At 40.9% G+C, this 17,312-nt stretch overlaps 1 long non-coding RNA gene across 1 annotated transcript; it reads left to right on the top strand.

The window, feature by feature from the left end:
- Positions 1–14,253: 14,253 nt before the first annotated feature.
- LOC136504151 (uncharacterized) lies at positions 14,254–15,143 on the top strand. The gene is made up of 3 exons (XR_010770790.1): positions 14,254–14,329; positions 14,430–14,635; positions 15,055–15,143. It is a non-coding gene; the product is annotated as an uncharacterized lncRNA (long non-coding RNA).
- The last annotated feature ends 2,169 nt before the right edge of the window (positions 15,144–17,312 follow it).

The raw sequence follows: 17,312 nt of genomic DNA, 5'->3' as shown, positions 1-17,312 counted from the left end.
GGCGCGCATCCAGTCCATGATCCAATACCACGTGAAAATTCTTAGAGAAAGGCTCCCTAAAAGTGCAGCAAGAATCATGAGCCAGACCCCAGAACAATACCTAAAGGTAAATATAAAACATTAATACTTATTTTTTCTGAGATTAATTATGCTTAATTTCATCTTCTTATATGTCATATACTTGATGACGTAGGTGCCTCCGTGGTGGTGCGCCTACGGTCTACAGTGCTGGGCCCAGATGGTGGACAGGTGGTGCGACCCCGCGTGGGAGGAGAATCACAACGCTTGTCGAGAGCAGCGTTTGCTGATGCCGAGTGCACCACACCATCAAGGCAACCTCAACCTCTCAGAATACGCAGCTAGATGAGTACGCAAATTCATTTCTTTATTCTAACGCTCAACTCTGCATAATTTCTAATCATATTACTTTTTTTGCAATCGGCGACACATGGTGGCGAGCCTTGCTCCCAGTTCATGGCATATGCTTTGGCCCACAAGGACAAGGCGACGGCCGATGTCGCCTACAACCCAGAGGACCCACCCTCGGCGTACAGCAATGAGTCCGTCCACAGCCGCCTCGATGGATACACATCGATGGCAAGGGTGGTCCATGGCACAGAGTACGATCCGAGCTCCCATGACCTTGATGGAGAAGTGGTCATGAGGGCGGGAGGAGGCAAGAAGCATGGTCGGTTCTGGATTGGCGACGGCACAATTGACACGGCCAGTACTCCCACTCTCTCCCAGATTCGAGCACGGAGCACTCATTCCAGCCTAGCGATACGCCCACGGCCGGACTCTACATGGTTCCAGATGAACGCACTCCATATTATTTTTGTTTTATTCATCGTTCATTGATTTTTACATACTTTTGCATTGCATTGTAACATTGGGATGAAATATTGTAGGCTCAGCTGGAACAAGAAATGAGGCACCGGGAGGAGCTAGAGGCGAAGATGGAGGCAGAGCAATAGAGGGCGGAGGCAGAGCGACAGAGGATGGAGGCAGAGCGGTAGAGGATGGAGCTGCAGATGTTTGAATATATGAGGGGTGTTTACGCTGCAATCGGTCAACCTCCGCCACCGATGCCAGTCCCTCCTCCTCAACCTGCTCCAAATACAGTTTCAGGCACTATGAGTCACTTTACAACCTTATAATCACAATTTCTAGTTTATGCAGAATCAATCTTACAAAGATGCCTAGACACTAGAAACTTAGGGACTAATGCTATATGTTTGTTACGAACTAGTACTTAAGCAATCATACTAGAGCACAATGCAACTGAGAAGATATTGCTGATAGTTGCAAGGGTTATACTAGTTAGGCTGTAGAGAGACCATACGTGTTGTTCAATCTTGTCTCACACATGCAATCTCTTCTCCTTTGTGCAGAATCAATTGACGGCATCGAATGAGCCTCATAACCCAGCATGGTCGTAGTGGAACTCGTGGCCTAAGTGACTACTTGTAATTTTATTTGCATTTGTATTTATGGATTACATGTGACTACTTGTGACTATTTGTGGTTGTGAATGAACCTACTAGTGATTCTGAAGTTTATTTGCATTTACGTGTTGTCGATATATCTATATGAACTGCCTGTGATGCTTATTGTGAACTATGTGTGATGCATGTAATGTTTATTTGAGTGGGGTACGTACAATAAAAATAGGGAATATATGCTCGCTTTGCCGAGTATTACACTCGGCAAAGAGGCATTTTGCCAAGTGCCAGGGTAAAAACACTCGGCAAAGAGTACACGTGGCTAAAATCTGTGCATTTTGAGACTAAAATGGTTTCTTTGCCTCGTGTCTGCGCTGTGACACTCGGCAAAGAAGCCAACATTTGTACGTTCTTAGCCAATGTTTGTCGAGTGTGCAGTATTTGACACTCGACAAAGATGGCAGGTTTGCCGAGTGCCCAAAATTTGACACTCGACAAAGAAGGCATGTTTGCCGAGTGTCAGATACTGGACACTCGACAAAGAAGCCAACATTTATACGTTCTAGGCCAGTCTTTGCCGAGTGTCCAGTATTTGACACTCGGCAAAGAATTCAGGTTTGCCGAGTGCCCGGTATTTGACACTCGGCAAAGAATTTAGGTTTGCCGAGTGTCAGGTCCGGGACACTCGGCAAACCCGCCGTGACTGTCTCCGCGCCGTCGTGTTTTTTTTTCGCCGAGTGTCGGTTTTAGCTCTCGGCAAAGTATTTGCCGAGTGCCCAATAAAAAACACTCGGTAAAGAGACGTTTGCCGGCACTGTAGATGTCGTGTGCTGTTTGCCGAGTGTTACACTCAAAAAATCCTTTGCCGAGTGTTTTGTGGTAGTGCCTGTGGCACACAGCAAAGCCACTGTTTCCGGTAGTGAGTGTGGCGAGACTCCGGGAGGTCCAGAGACCCACGGCTGTTGGCCTGCTGAGCCTGCTCGCCCGCACCCTGCTGCTTACCCGTGCCCTGTTGCGCACCCTGCTGCTCATCTTCTCCTCGCCTGTTACTTCCACTACAGCTAGGCGACCACCCCTGGCGAGCCCCTACTGTGCGATCACCCCTGGCGAGCAGCCCTGTGTAGAGAATTTTTTTAGATGAGAAGGAGCGCGGACGGAAGTGAGCGAACGGCGCGGTAGTGAGTGGGAAGCTGCGTCCGGAGGTAGCATTATCGATGTACGCCTCTATGGGCTATGGCCCTTGTACGCGCGAGAACCGAGAAGACACCTGCTCCCGGCAAACACCCAGCATCGAACGCGCGCGCGTCGGAGCAATCTCACGTCGCGGCTCCGAGCGCGTCTTGCTTAATTGCGACGTGCCACGCCGCGCGCAGCAGTGGAAACAAACAAAACCTATATATATAGCGCACAGCCTTTGGGTTCTCATGTCAGCAACGTTGAAACAGGCCCAAAACCTTCAGTCCAAGGCAGACGTACGGGCAGAAAAAACACATGTATATCGCCGGATGGCTGGAGTAGACCCGGCTGCGAGGTGCGAGCTAAGGTTGTAGCGGAGTGATGCACCACTGTTCACACCATGGCTGTTAAGTCCGCTGTACCATGATGTTGGGGGGCGGTGCGCGAAGGGCCGAAGGTGGCGCCCTACCGTGCCGTGGTAGTACGTGCAGGTAGTCGCAGAGGTTGAATAACCTTGCCAAATGACATATTTTAACACAGTCATCTGTTCTAATATTTTTTGGAATCCAATTCTGTACTGTGTGGCTGGACGAATGCTATTCTAACTTGTACGAACACAGGAGACGAGTTCAGGACTTCGGGCCACAGACATGCATGATACTACTGCTCTGGCCAGGACTATTATTAATTCTTAGGGAGTGGAGGGATGGACAGACCTAGAAAGACCGAGGACAAAAATTTAGACAAAGAAATTCTTTGTTTTAATATTATAGCAAATATGCATACCTGTATGTTGCAACAAAATATACAGACTGCATTGTCTGTTCCAATATCACTGCACAAAACGGAATGTCCTTAAGGGACGAAAATCCTCAAGAAAAGCATAAAAATCGTGAAGAATATTATTCGTTAAGGGCAGAGAGCAAAGGAAATTCAATTACCTTGGGGACGGCCACCACAAATGATTTTCTTAAGGGTTTGGCCGCCAAGGAAACAAAGACGAGGTCAGATTTTTAACAACGTCAAGGAAATATAACACTCCCAAGGATATATATTTTCTTGAGTTCCAATGACCCCAAGGTATTTGTATCAACCACCAAGGATATATATTTTCTTGAGGATCCATGACCCCAAGATATTTGTAAGAATTGCCAGGGATGCCACAACTGGAAAAAATCAAACTCATGACCTAAAACGAACTCAAGACCTAAGGTTTCAGGTGAAACTCACTTACCACTATATCTCAGAGTTATCTATGAATAAGTAGATGTTTCTTTCTTTTTTATCCACTTTAGTGGATTTTGTATTAAATATTTAAGACTCTAAATAATTTCAAATGGAAAAAGTTTAAACTAAAAGTTTTAGAAAAGCCATCAACTACAAAGTTATATATCTCTTCGAGCTCTACAACTTGATATAAACTATGCCTTCATACAATATTAGTATGTTGCATGCAAGCTTTAAAACTAACTGGACATCTCAAGTTAAGTGCCAATATGCATTCTCTAATGCATAGCAACTCAAAATTGTACCTTCTGTTGGATTAATGCACCAAAAAAACCATATTTAATTTCATAACCATGTCAAGGGAGCATTTGTGTCTATAAGATGCAATGTCTAACTAATAGGAATGCATTGAGTCCATTGTATTGGTAGTTAAGGCGAATGAGTAGAAATTGAACATTTTTTCTTAGCAGCTACAACAATTTACTTGAGAGTTTGCACCCAAGAAACTATCACTTCTTTGGTGGTTTCCAATTACACCTAAGGAAATGAGAATTAACTTGATGGTTTGTAACAACATCAAGGAAATATGAAGTACCTTGATGGTTTCGTATAGCATGAAAGAAATGAGGAAATACCTTAGCAGTTTGTAATAATAACACTCAAGTAAACATGGCGCACTCAAGGAAATGTATAATAATCTTGGCGGTTTGAGTTATCAATCAAGAACATGCATTTTTTTTAGGTTTCGTACAACTGCTGAGGTAATGATATATCTTTGGGGGTTCAATTTCAGCCCTAAAGGAAACTGTTGACCGCCAAGGATTTTATTGATGTTCTTTTTTGGAATTCGATGTAGTGCTGAGATAGTTCTGCTGCCTATTTTCCCAATCTTCCAGATGATCTGCAATTTTGCAAAACTTCTTTCAGAGGATAGTTTGTTGGTACTCTGATTTTGTGAGCTTGGAAATAGTGCTTCAATTTTCTTGCTGCAGTTAAAACTGCGTAAGCTATTTTCTCGATTTCCGAGTAATAGATTTTTGAGCCAGATAGAGCTTCTGAAACAAAGTAGACTGAGACTTGTCTTTTTATGTGTTCATTTTCTTGTTCTTCAACTAAGACTGCACTCACTACACTTTCTATTGCTGAGACATATAGGAGCAATTCAGCCCCTAGGGTTAGTGTGGTTAGAGTATTTGGCTTTAACATGTAACTTTTTATTTCTTCGAATGCATGTTGTTGCGAAGGTCCCCATGCCAAGTCACTTTTTGTTCCCTTGAGTGCTTAAAATATCGGCAGACTTCGCTCTGCTAATTTTGAAATGAACCTGTTTAAGGCATCCTGTCAATTTTTTAACGTCCTTTATATTTCAGGAACTTTTATGTTTAAGATTGCCTAGACTTTGTCTGGGTTTGGATCGATTCCTTTTGCTGATACAATGCAGCATAGAATTTTGCCCTTTTGGACTCTCAAGGTCCACTTTTTAGGATTTAACTTTAAATTTGCTTCCCTGAGATTTGTAAATGTTTCTTGGAGGTCTTCGATGTGATCTCTTCTTTTCTTGCTTTTGACTACTATGTCATCAATGTAGTTGAGTAGGTTTTGCCAATTTATTCGTGACGCACTGTTGAAGTCATTCTAATAAATGTTGTGCTAGCATTGCGAAGCCCCTCTGCCATTCTTACAAAACAGTAAGTCCCGAATGGGGTGATGAAACTTGTGAATTCTTCATCTTCTTTTCTCATCCAAATATGATGATAGCCAGAAAAACAATCCAAGAAACTTAGCATTTCACTTCTAGCTGCTTGATCGACTAATGTGTCAATTCTTGGTAGTGGAAAATTATGTTTTGGGCACGCTTTATTAAGGTCTGTGAAATCGATGTACATTCGCCATTTTCCATTCTTTTTCCTAGGCATGACAATGTTTGCGAGTCAAGTTGTGAATTGAACTTCTCTTATAACTTTTGCATCAAGCAATCTTTGAACTTCAGCTTTGGTAGCCTGAAATATGTCTTCGACTAGTTTTCTCAAATTTTGCTTTTTTGGTCTCACTTTTGGATCGATGTCTAGTTTGTGTTTGATTATGTCTCTACTGACTCCTCCTAAGTCATTTGATGACCAAGCGAATATATCTTTGTTAATTCGAAGAAATTCCACAAGTTTATCCTCTTCTTCTTGAGAAAGTCCAGTACCTATGATGACTTGTTTGTCTGGGACTAATGGATCAAGAGGTACTCTTTTTGTTTCTTCACAAGCTTCAACTTTGAGTTGAGGCTTCGCATTTTCTGTTTCTTCTTTTTCTTTTTCAACGATTGCGTGAACATTCTTTTGTCCTAGAATATATTCTTTTTCAATGTTTCTTGCCTCAGTTTGGTCTCCGTGTACTGTGATTACTCCATTTATTGCTGGCATTTTCATGCATAAGTATGAGTAGCTTATGACTGCTTCGAATGTATTTAAAGTTCCTCTTCCGAAGAGTGCATTGTATGGATAGTACATGTCAACCACATCAAATGCTATTTGCTTTGTTCTTGTATTGCTTACTGTTCCAAAAGAGACTGGCAAAATTATTCTTCCAATTGAGTGGATGTTCTTCCCACCGAAGCCATAGAGTGGATGCTCAGCTCTTCCTCACATTTTGTGATCAATTTTCATGCATAAATTGGTGATGTGAATATAATGTCAGCAGAGCTGCCTCCATCAACAAATATTTTTGAGACTGCCCAACCATCAATGTTTGCTTCGATTACCATAGCATCCATATGTGGGTAATCTTTCAGCTGAAGGTCTTCTTGTGAAAATATGATTGGTAGATTAGACCTTCTTGTTTTTTTATATGGGCCTTCCATTGAAATTGAATTTACTCTTCGGAAGTAGTTTCTTCTTTGACTGTTATTTTCATGATCCATGCTATTTTCTTCCGTGATTGTTAATATTCTTCCTCTGCTTAGGATGATTGCATTATTGTTCACCGCTGAAACTGATGGGGAGTTATTCTCTTGCTTGGCTTGATTGTTTTGTGGGTTGTTGTTTGCAACTGAAGCTTTAGGTTGTGCTGATTGAATATTTGATTGCTGAGATTGATTTTGCCTCCATTGATTTTGCATGGGATGATACATTGCTAGGGGTTCATAGCTGTATGCGAGAAGTGGCCCTGGAAGTAGTGCTTGGGGATGTCCATAGTGCATTGGGTAATAAGTTTGATAAGAACTTTGCTATTCTTCCCTCACATGATTGACAATTTTTACTGGCTTGGTGCCCTGTTTTCTTCTTGGGCTTCTTCGATGCTTTTAGTTACTTTAGGACATATTTTAGATGTATGTCCAGCCCCTTTGCCATGAATAATGCAGTACATATCTTCAGGTTTTAAAGGTGCTCTTCCTCTTCCTCCTCTTCCTCTTGTGCCAAAGCCTCCTCTTTCAAATGTTCTTTTATTGAATTGACTTTGCTGGTTATATTGATTTTGGTGAGGATAATCAATTTCAGCTATTGAATTGTTGTCATTCTCGATTTGATTGACTTGATTATGTGGCGTAAATGGTCTTCACTCATAGTTGTTTGGTCTTTGAGGATGGAAGTTATTGTTGCTTTGCTTGATTTGAGCCCTGAAGTTGTTTTCTTCTTCAATTCTTTTTCTGTAAACATCAACTGATTTATAATATTTTTGGATGACTTCGTAAAGCTCTGCAACTGTACTTGGTTTTTTCGGGCAAGATGAGAAGCACATTGGCCTACTCGAAGTCCTTTGATTGCAGCTATTATCACCATTTTGTCTAGGATGTTTAGAATTTGTGCCATGATTTGGATAAATCTTTTGAAGTACTGGCTCAGGGGCTCTTTGATTTGTTGCATGCAATTGAACAGATCTATATCTGTGAGGCCAGCTAGTTGGAATCCTTGGAAGTCAACAAGCAAATTTGCTTTAAGTTGATCCCATGAATGTATGGATTTTGCTTTTAGCGAAGAGTACCATTGTTGTGCTGGTCCTTCAAGTGCTATGACAAGAGATTTTGCTAATATAGTTTCATCACCGTCTCCAGAAATTACTACGGCTTCAAAACTCATCAGAAATTGCCTTAGGTCAGATTGGCCATCGAAAGTTGGTATCATGTTGAATTTGTACTCCAAGGGCCATTTTGCTAGCTACAATGTTTTTGACAAGGGAGAGCTTATCAATTGATATGAATGACTTTTGGGAATTCTTCTCTTGAGAAGCTTTTGTTGCTGAATTTGGTTCATCTAAATGTATAACTTCGTGGCTTGCGTTTTGGAGTTGTTCATTTAGTTCTCGAAGATTGGCTTTGGCTTCTTTTATTCTTTGTTTTAGAGACTTTTCTCTTGCTCTTGCGCGACATTCTTCAAGTTCCTTTTGCATTCTCAGCACTTGTTCTTCTAATTCTTTGAGTCTTTGTTTTTCGGCTTCGCTTGCCTTTGAAGAGTTTGGGTCTTGGGGTGTATCTTTTTTGAGGCTTTGGTCTTCGACTGTTGGTGGGTCATCTTCGGTTACCCCAGTGGTAACTTTCTTGTTAGGCCTGTCCATTAGCTTCGCATGGTCATGGGAGTTTTCGAGCACACACAAACAGTGGGCGCCAGATGTTGGGTAAGAAATTACACAAGCATCAAAGTTTGAACACAAGACAAAGTTGTATTCATTCCATGGTCGTACTTTGGTCACAGACAAGCAAAAATGCGTCACAGTTAACTCATGATGACGATCAAGAAAAATGTCATGTATCCCGCGTCATACATTTGTTGGACCAAAATGGACCATCACAGATTGGCTTTTTTGTTCGTCATGAATTAGTTGTCTGTCTCCTATAACCAGCCCAGATCCAAGCCTAGATCCAAACCATAGTGATGAAAAAGAACATCACAAATTAGTACCAAATCATCACAACATTAACCATACAATCAATATTAACCATGCCACACATTAAAGCACACTCATGAAACACACATAAACTGGAACAAAGCTCACAACTGACAAAATATTGCTCATCATTTTCATTGAAACCATCAACATTTGTACTTGTACAATATTTCACATGAAATACTACGGCAATAACCAAGCTACACTCAAGTACCTACAAAACTAAGATGTTGGCTTGTACAACAACAACTCATATGATTTCCTCGCACAACAAAATCTTTCGTGACTAATGAAAATAGCCACAATGAGCACCTTGATCCTCTTGCCGCAATTCACAGATAGCCTCATCAAACATCTACAAAGAATACTTGATCAGTAATAAAACTCACATGTGCAAAGGTACTATCTTTGCAAAAAATGCAAGGGTCTTTTGGCCAAGTTAAAACTTCTACATCGCAACTATTATTTATTTGAAGATTGTCAACTTATTAGGAAGAAGACAGGAGCATATTGAGAGCCTAGATAGGCCTACATGAGATCAAATGAACATAACAGCATAGCACTTAGTCAAATGTTTGCACTAGATATGGTTTTGTCCAATCTTTGCACAATCTATCACTTGTGTTCTGCAAATCTCCTAATTTAATATATCCTATGCACACCAAAGCTGGAAACATAACCAAAAGTCCAAAACAGGTTGAAATAATACAAGGAGTTACAAAAATGACTTGTTCTTGAACTTGTCACTTGCAAGCTGGAAACCTATCAAATGTTGTTCTAAACTTGTCACTTATACTGCTCCTCTAGATGGCCAACAATTTAGCCAACCAATTTGAGAAGAACTGAAGCTGCAGCCTCCAACAATTTGGCTTGGCAGTTGCATTTGCACAGTTAGTATAGTAATTTTTTTAACACAATAATTTGCATGGCTAGTATAGTAATATGGAAAAGGGGCACCTCACTGATGGCAGCTCTATAAGTTAAAATAGCTAGTGAAAGTTGTATCACGAGTCCACTAGGCCTGTGTTGACAAGTTCACATTGGCCATACATGCCTGCAAATGTGAGGAACAGATACCATGAACACTAGAAACTCTTAAGTACTGAGTTCCTGGAATGACTATCTGGAACTAAAGTTTCTATTGCTACTGATTGTAGTTTGCAGTATAAGTGACAAGTTCTAGAATAAAGGTCGTTTGTGCATCTCAAGTTCTCAGAAATCATATTGGTAACAGAGCATATAAAAAATTAAATTGGCTAGCTATCTTCTCTAATCTAGATTGCTGCAAATTAGCAACATACCTTGTTGAATTCCAAAAGCAGCACTAGAGCAACAACCATCATTGGTGCCAAGTATCGATTGAGAAGCATCCATTATTTAGTACAGAGCACACAATATACATTAGGTTGGAGAACTAATGTCAAAATTATGATAATAATATACCTGCAATTTATAAGTTCAGAGCTCATAACTGAGACTGAGATCCTTTGTTCATCAAAGAATTTCTCCTAAATTCACATGTACATGATTCACTCTATCATAAACAAATATGTTCTGGACATAAAGGTTTACCGATCTTGTTTAAGGACATGGATCAAAACCTACAGCGTTTAGAAGTTGTAGGGGCTCAAATTCGGCTAAAAACACTATAATTTTGGTACCAAATTCAGAGTTGGGTTCAGCTAAAATCTACTATTGTTTAAGAGACAAAAGCATACCGCAACAGGCAACAGGAGAGAGGAGCAGCACAACTGCAGAGTGTGGGACGTGGGTGCCTGGGCGGCTGGCTATGGCCTCCGAGCGCCGGCCAAGGGCGGAGGCCGGAGGGCTGAGGCGGCCAGGCGGGGGCGCGTCGACGCGGGGCAGCTGGCCGTCAGCAGAGGACTAGGCGACTCGACGGAGTCATGACCCTGCTCGTGAGGACGGGACGGTCGGCCGCCCCTGACGGCAGCTACCCCGCCGCTCGCAGCTTCAGCACGAAGCTCCGCGCCGCAGATCCACACCGCCCGCAGATCCACGATACCCGCATCCCCGTGCCGCCCGCAGCCCCATGCCGCTCGCAGCTTCAGCCCCCAGCCCCACTCCGCCATAGCTCCGCGTCGTGCGTACCTGGATGGAGAGAGGTGGATTGGGGAGGGATGGTCGGAGAGGATGGCAGGGAAGGTGGAGAAAGGTTGGAGACTGGGACATGTGTGTTGCTGCGGGGAGAATGGGAGAGGATAAGAGGGAGGAAGTCACTGGAGGAAAAATTTTGAGTCCCATAGGCCCGCACGGACCACGAAAGTGTGCGAAATATTTTTTTCTGTGCGCTCAAACACAGAACGTCACAGACTAGGAATTTCAAAGCACTATAATTTGTTCAACAGAGGACAAAATCTAAAACAGATCAGTACTCATCGAAAACAACGCTGCATCTCAGTGGTTAGTTCCCTACCCTTGAATACAAGATCCCTGCAGTTCGACTCCTGGTCGTGGCAATAGTCTTTGCACATTTACTTTCAAAAAAAAGTTTTGCACATTTAACCTCATCGACAGGCTGGTACCACCTTCCCCTAGGGTACCAACTTCCCTATTTACGAGGGAATATGATCCGTGACGTTCAACAGTGACGACAACTAAACCAGTTGTCATAGATGTATCACCTTAGGAATGATCCGTCATAGACAATACAATTCTATGATGCTTTCTTAGAACGTCACCAGTAAACCGTCATGTAAAGCCCTATTTCTTGTAGTGATTGTACATGTCAGACGGGGTATTTATAGGGGTCCTAGTCTTCGTACTTTACATAAAATGATTATTTTACCCCCAACTCAAATAGTTATAACCCTTTTCAACTACAAGGGCGAAGTGGTCCTTTTTCCCTTTTGAGTCTTCATTCTCCAACTTTTGTACATCCACTTCATTGAGGTCTTCGTCTTCTAGACTTAGTTGATTTTTGCTCTGATTATCTTCTTCTCTCAGAATGTTAGGCGAAGTCAAACTTTTGTCTTCGTCTAATCTTGCTTTCTTCTTTTCACCAGCGAAGACGAGATCCTTTTAGTGAAGACGGAATCTTTCTGACGAAGGCAAATTTCCACCTTCGCTTTACTTCTTTTCCCTGCAAGTAAAGTTTGTTATAGAAATCATAATTTCAACTCTAAAGTTTCAGGGGTTAGGTTTTCCTGGCGAAGTTAAATCCCCCAACAGCGCACTCAAGGCAATGTATAATTACCTTGGCGGTTTGAGTTAGCAATCAAGAACATGCATTTACTTGGAGATTTCATACAACTGCTGAGGCAATGATATATCCTTGGGGGTTCAATTTCGCCCCTAAAGGAAACTGTTGACCGCCAAGGATATTCCATTTTCTTGTAGTGTATGTCTTAGAATTAGACTTTGAGGTGTGCCTGGACACGTACCATTCTAACTCTTATGAGCACCGGACGTGAGTTCGGACCACAGAGGAGACTGTAAACCTAGTAGGACTTTTATTATCTCTTATATATTCATCACATACTGCTAGGATTCTTATAGAGAGATGGATAGGAGAGAGAGCGACAGACCTAAAAGTGGAAGAAGAAAATTTCTCCTTTTAATTAGGCTAGCAAATATGTACATGCCTTACAATAGGATGTACAACTTGTGTGGCCGTATGGGTCCGTCTAAGTCAATTTTAAACAGCTAGCTATATTTGTTGAATTTAATTGGACTTGGTCCAACCATATTTCCATTAAATCAAATAAATCTAATGCCTATAACAAATGCTAAGTGAAATAAGGATTAATCCTGTATGAGAAATTGATAAAAAATTGACTCGCCTTAAATACGTGGCTATTGTGTGCACACGATTTAGATAGGTAGAAAGTGAGCCACCTCGCACGTCGAGCTCTGAGGAATCGTGATGCATACGAGCTTGACCGACTTATCCACCACAAGAGTGGTGCGGCGCCAACAAAGGTTTTATCTATCAACAAGAGGGATCGGGTCAAGGGATACAAAAAAAATGGTAGGAGTGCGAAATGGACGAACGAGGGACAAAGTGATGATGAACCGATTTTTTTTCTTTTTAATGTTATTATATAGGTATATAGAAGTATACATAATACAATTAACACAACAATGTACACTACTGGAAACGGGATATTTGCCGAGTGCAAACTGCTTTGCCGAGTGTAAAAAATCGGGCACTCGGCAAAGACCTTCTTTGCCGAGTGCCGCACTCGGCAAAGAATTGCACTCGGCAAAAAAAGGCTCTCGACAAAGGACTTCTTTGCCGAGTGCCAGGCTCTCGGCAAAAGCACGGCACTCGGCATAGGCTGCCCCGCGTAACGGTGTTCGGCCACATACTTCTTTGCCGAGTGCCCGTTGTTAGGCACTCGGCAAAGAAGGTTTTTTTTAAAAAAAAAATTCTTTGCTGAGTGTCCCAGATCAGGCACTCGGCAAAGATTTTTTTTTTGGAAAATACTTTGCCGAGTGCCTCCGATCTGGCACTCGGCAAAGGTTTTTTTTTAAAAAAAAATTCTTTGCCGAGTCTCCCAAATCTGGCACTCGGCAAAGATTTTTTTTTTGGAAAATACTTTGCCGAGTGTCCCTGACACGGCGCTCGGCAAAGAATTTTTTTTCGAAATGTCTTTGCCGAGTGCCCCTGTGAAGGCACTCGGCAAAGAGGAATTTTTTTTTAAAAAATTCAAAATCCTCTTTGCCGAGTGCCTTATTCTTGGCACTCAGCAAAGACCCCTTTGTCGAGTGCCATGCCCCGGCACTCGGCAAAGATTTTTTTTTTGCCTCTAAATTTTTTGTGCAGCCCTTTTAAGGTACCAGGAACTGCTAGTTAGAATTTGGGGATTTTTTGTGGCTTTTTGATATATTTAGTTACTTTATTTCGTTTACTTAAATTTTTTCAAAAAATATAAATTTGAACTACACGTGGTACGAATAATGGAATTTAATGATTCAAAAAATGATAGTCATGTTACTGAGTAGTGTGAGGCCGTATCCAGGAACAGTCCCGAAATTTGGGACATCTTGTTCACGAAACATGACCGCGAACTTGCGTGCGAAGTGTTTTTAAATTCTATAAAAAGGAAACGAAGTCCGAAAATCATGAAACTTGTTGAGATGTCGTGATATCGTATGTGGAGGCTATGATAAAAATTTGAGAACATTTGGTGCACGTTGTCACGTACAATGCTTACAAACCAAGACATCTCCACGTGTGATATCAGATATAACATATGGAGATGTCCTAGTTTGTAAGCATCGCACGTGACAACGTGCACCAAACCTTCTTTGCCGAGTGCCTATATTTTGCCGAGTACTGGGCACTTGGCAAAATAGCCTTTGCCGAGTGTTTTATTTTGCCGACGGCTGCACTCGGCAAACTGAGTCTTTGCCGAGTGCCCGATATTTGGCACTCGGCAAAGTATTCAACACTCGGTAAATTACCAGTTTCCCGTAGTGACTCCTTTTCGTTTCCGGCTACCTTCCAAATGGATTTGGCATTCTGCTCAGTATTTAAGAATTTAAAGACATTTTACCTTGAGAATTGCTGTTTGACAGGTGCTCTGCATGCACTACTTCCCTTCCTGCAACTCACGCCAAACCTAGAAAAGCTCACTATTGAACTCTGTGAGGTATGTCTTCCATATATACAATACAAGAGTTCATTTTTTACATTCTCTGACCTGCTGTGCATGTATGCAATCATGAGAAATTTCGTTTATTTGTCTACAGAAAAAACATGCTCACAGCTGGAAGTAGAAGACTACCATCCAATTGATCCACCAATTTCATTGAGGTGACTTAAAAAAGTTAACATCAAATGTCTGACAGTGGATGAAAGGATTCAGAGAGCTTTGAAGACAGTCTTTACGGATACTGGGATTGGAAACCTTGACAAACAGCATATAGAACATTAAGATTACACGTTCAACTATAAGGTACCATGCATCCTTTCTAACCATGTACTTCTGTTATTCACCCATGTTTGATGCAGAAGAACCTATCCTAATTAACGCTGCTCATGTTTATTGAGAAAACAAAGATCACAAACCTTTCCTTGCACAGACACGTTTAACTGATTGTTTGGCTTTAAAGAATAATCAAATTTCTGCAGATGCATTAGAAATTGTTAATTGACATAACTAGAAAACTCTCCCAAACTACTAATCATAATATCCAATTGACTCCATATTTGTAGAACTTTTTCAGATTATAACTTCATGCTGCTGGTCATCAATTGCCCATCCTTAGAATCCTATTATTTTATTTGAAGTTTCCATGTAGAGTAACTGAAACTTTTTGTTTCTCCTCGTGTAACGTTTCTCTAAGCTTATTTTGTGCGATCAAACTTTTTCAGGTATTGATTACTGAGTGATGTTGGGCCCTATATATGGCCATCGATTAATGGATCCATTGTCTCTTTGTGGCGCATCAAGTATGGTTTCTAGGATCATTTCAAGTGCAGAATTGGCAATATATAATGTAGCTAGTTCAGTCTACTGGTTGTAACTGGTTTTTCAAAACATTTTATTTCGTTTGAGCTTCAAGTCGTGTGTGTATCTAATCAGCCATTGGACTCATGGGGTGATCATGTTGTTATTGGTACATTTTGCTACCATTTATTACCCTTTCGAATTAAGTGGACCTGGTCTCTTGCATATGTTTCTTATATGTTTATCGCCTGTATTCTTTTTTCGTGAGCACTAATATATCAAAAATACAATTTACAGTGATATATGTCAGCTAGTGGTTGGTTTGCCACGTATATGCATATATATGTCAGCTTGTGGATTTATTTGGATGGACTTGAGCACTTATTATTATATATGTGATATATATTGTGATTGATGTGATATGCGCGGATGGATGTGTGGATGGACACTACACCACAACACCGATATTAGCGATGGACGATCTGACGTTAAAAGCGGCTACAGCGACAGACAATCTGACGCTAAAAACTTACAGCAACAGACTTCTACAGACGCTATAAGTCCTGACGCTAAAAATCTTTAGCGTCAGACAGTAATTTTAGCGACAGATAATCTGTTGCCTTGAATATTTATAGTGACAGATAGTCCATTGCTACTTTTTAGCGACAGATAATCCATTGCTACTTTTTAGCGACGGACTATGCGATGGTACATATGGTTTTAGCGACAGACAGTCCAACGAGACAATTTTAAATGGTTAAAAAATAAAAATTAATCCATCAACAATTGTCTACAATAATACAAATGTCACTACACAACTAAGATTCAACTTCAACAAACATACATGCATCTTCACATATTTGACCAAAACTTTACAACGGCTCACATAGATAAGCTCACCATCTCATCTATTTCCTCTAGAGACAATAAGAACATCCTCCAAAACATAATGATCATAAGAAGGGACAAGAATGTCTTCTCAGTCGCCATTCCTTTTAAAACATAAGATGAAACAAAGAGTTTATAAGCAACAATGACAAGTCCATGAACCAGATTGGCACAAACAGTATAAGAATCAAGAGTCCAGCCATCTAAGCTGCCATCCTTCAAGCTAGAGTGCTAGACTCCAACTAAGACATACTGGTTGAGATTTGAGAATCAGTGCTAGTATTTATATATAAAAAAAGGGCAAAGCACATGAAGAATACCATTTTAAATCATGCGCAAATACTTGGCAGAATTTTCTGTCCACTAGCAATTGTTCTGGTAGATTAATTAGATGACAAGAAGTTCTTACATGGAACTAATGCTAAAAAACAAACAGTTTTCATACATGCTAAAAACTCAGGTTACATACTGAAACTAAAAACAGAGAATTGATAGCTGCAGCAGCTACTACATATTAATAAATCAACGATCTAGTTGGGGATGTTATATATATCACTACTAGCTTAACCTAGTTACACCACATGAAAGAAGTAACATCTAGTTGTAGATTTCACTAAATATATGTACACTTGTATGTAGTACAGAGAAGCTATCAGCACAAGTTCAGCGTGTGTTCACCTGAGTTGAGTGTCTGCTCGTCTCCTCCCCAATCTACCTAATAAGAATGCAATTTACATACAGTGAGTTGCAATGGACAAAATGTTCACCTAGCATAGGTGCATGTATAACTCGAACCTGTCAAATTAAATAGCAGCTCCAGCCAAATCACAATGAAGCAATATCAAAACAACTATGAGATTAGTGCAGACTGAAGTAAATGAACGTATAATATGTTCTTCAATCCCGCCTGAAAAGAACCACTCGCATAACTAGCACAACCAAGTTGTTGCATACTTTTAATTCTTATTAATACCTGACGAGAGTCAATCTCCAGCTCTTTAGCTATCAGCTCGGCCAGCTCATGGAGATGAGGTTTCAGATTTGGGTAGGTAACATTTATGGACATATCAACAGTGATGAGAGTCAATCTCCAGCTCTTTAGCTATCAACTAAGTAGAAGTTTGATTCTATCTAGGGAAGTGTAAACTTATCTAGGTGTCATTAAGATGTTTAACTTCTTTTATGCAAGGCGGAAAAGTTAAAAAAAATGGCACTAGTGCAGTTTTAGCCACAAATACTATTGATAGCTTCTGAAGCTAGACTGCCTTTTTTACATGGTACATTGCAAAAACTG

The sequence above is a fragment of the Miscanthus floridulus genome, chromosome 14 (genome assembly GCF_019320115.1).
Source record: "Miscanthus floridulus cultivar M001 chromosome 14, ASM1932011v1, whole genome shotgun sequence".
NCBI lineage: Eukaryota > Viridiplantae > Streptophyta > Magnoliopsida > Poales > Poaceae > Miscanthus > Miscanthus floridulus.
The sequence above is the reverse complement of the archived record's forward strand: the minus strand, read 5'-3'. Positions and strand labels throughout refer to the sequence as shown.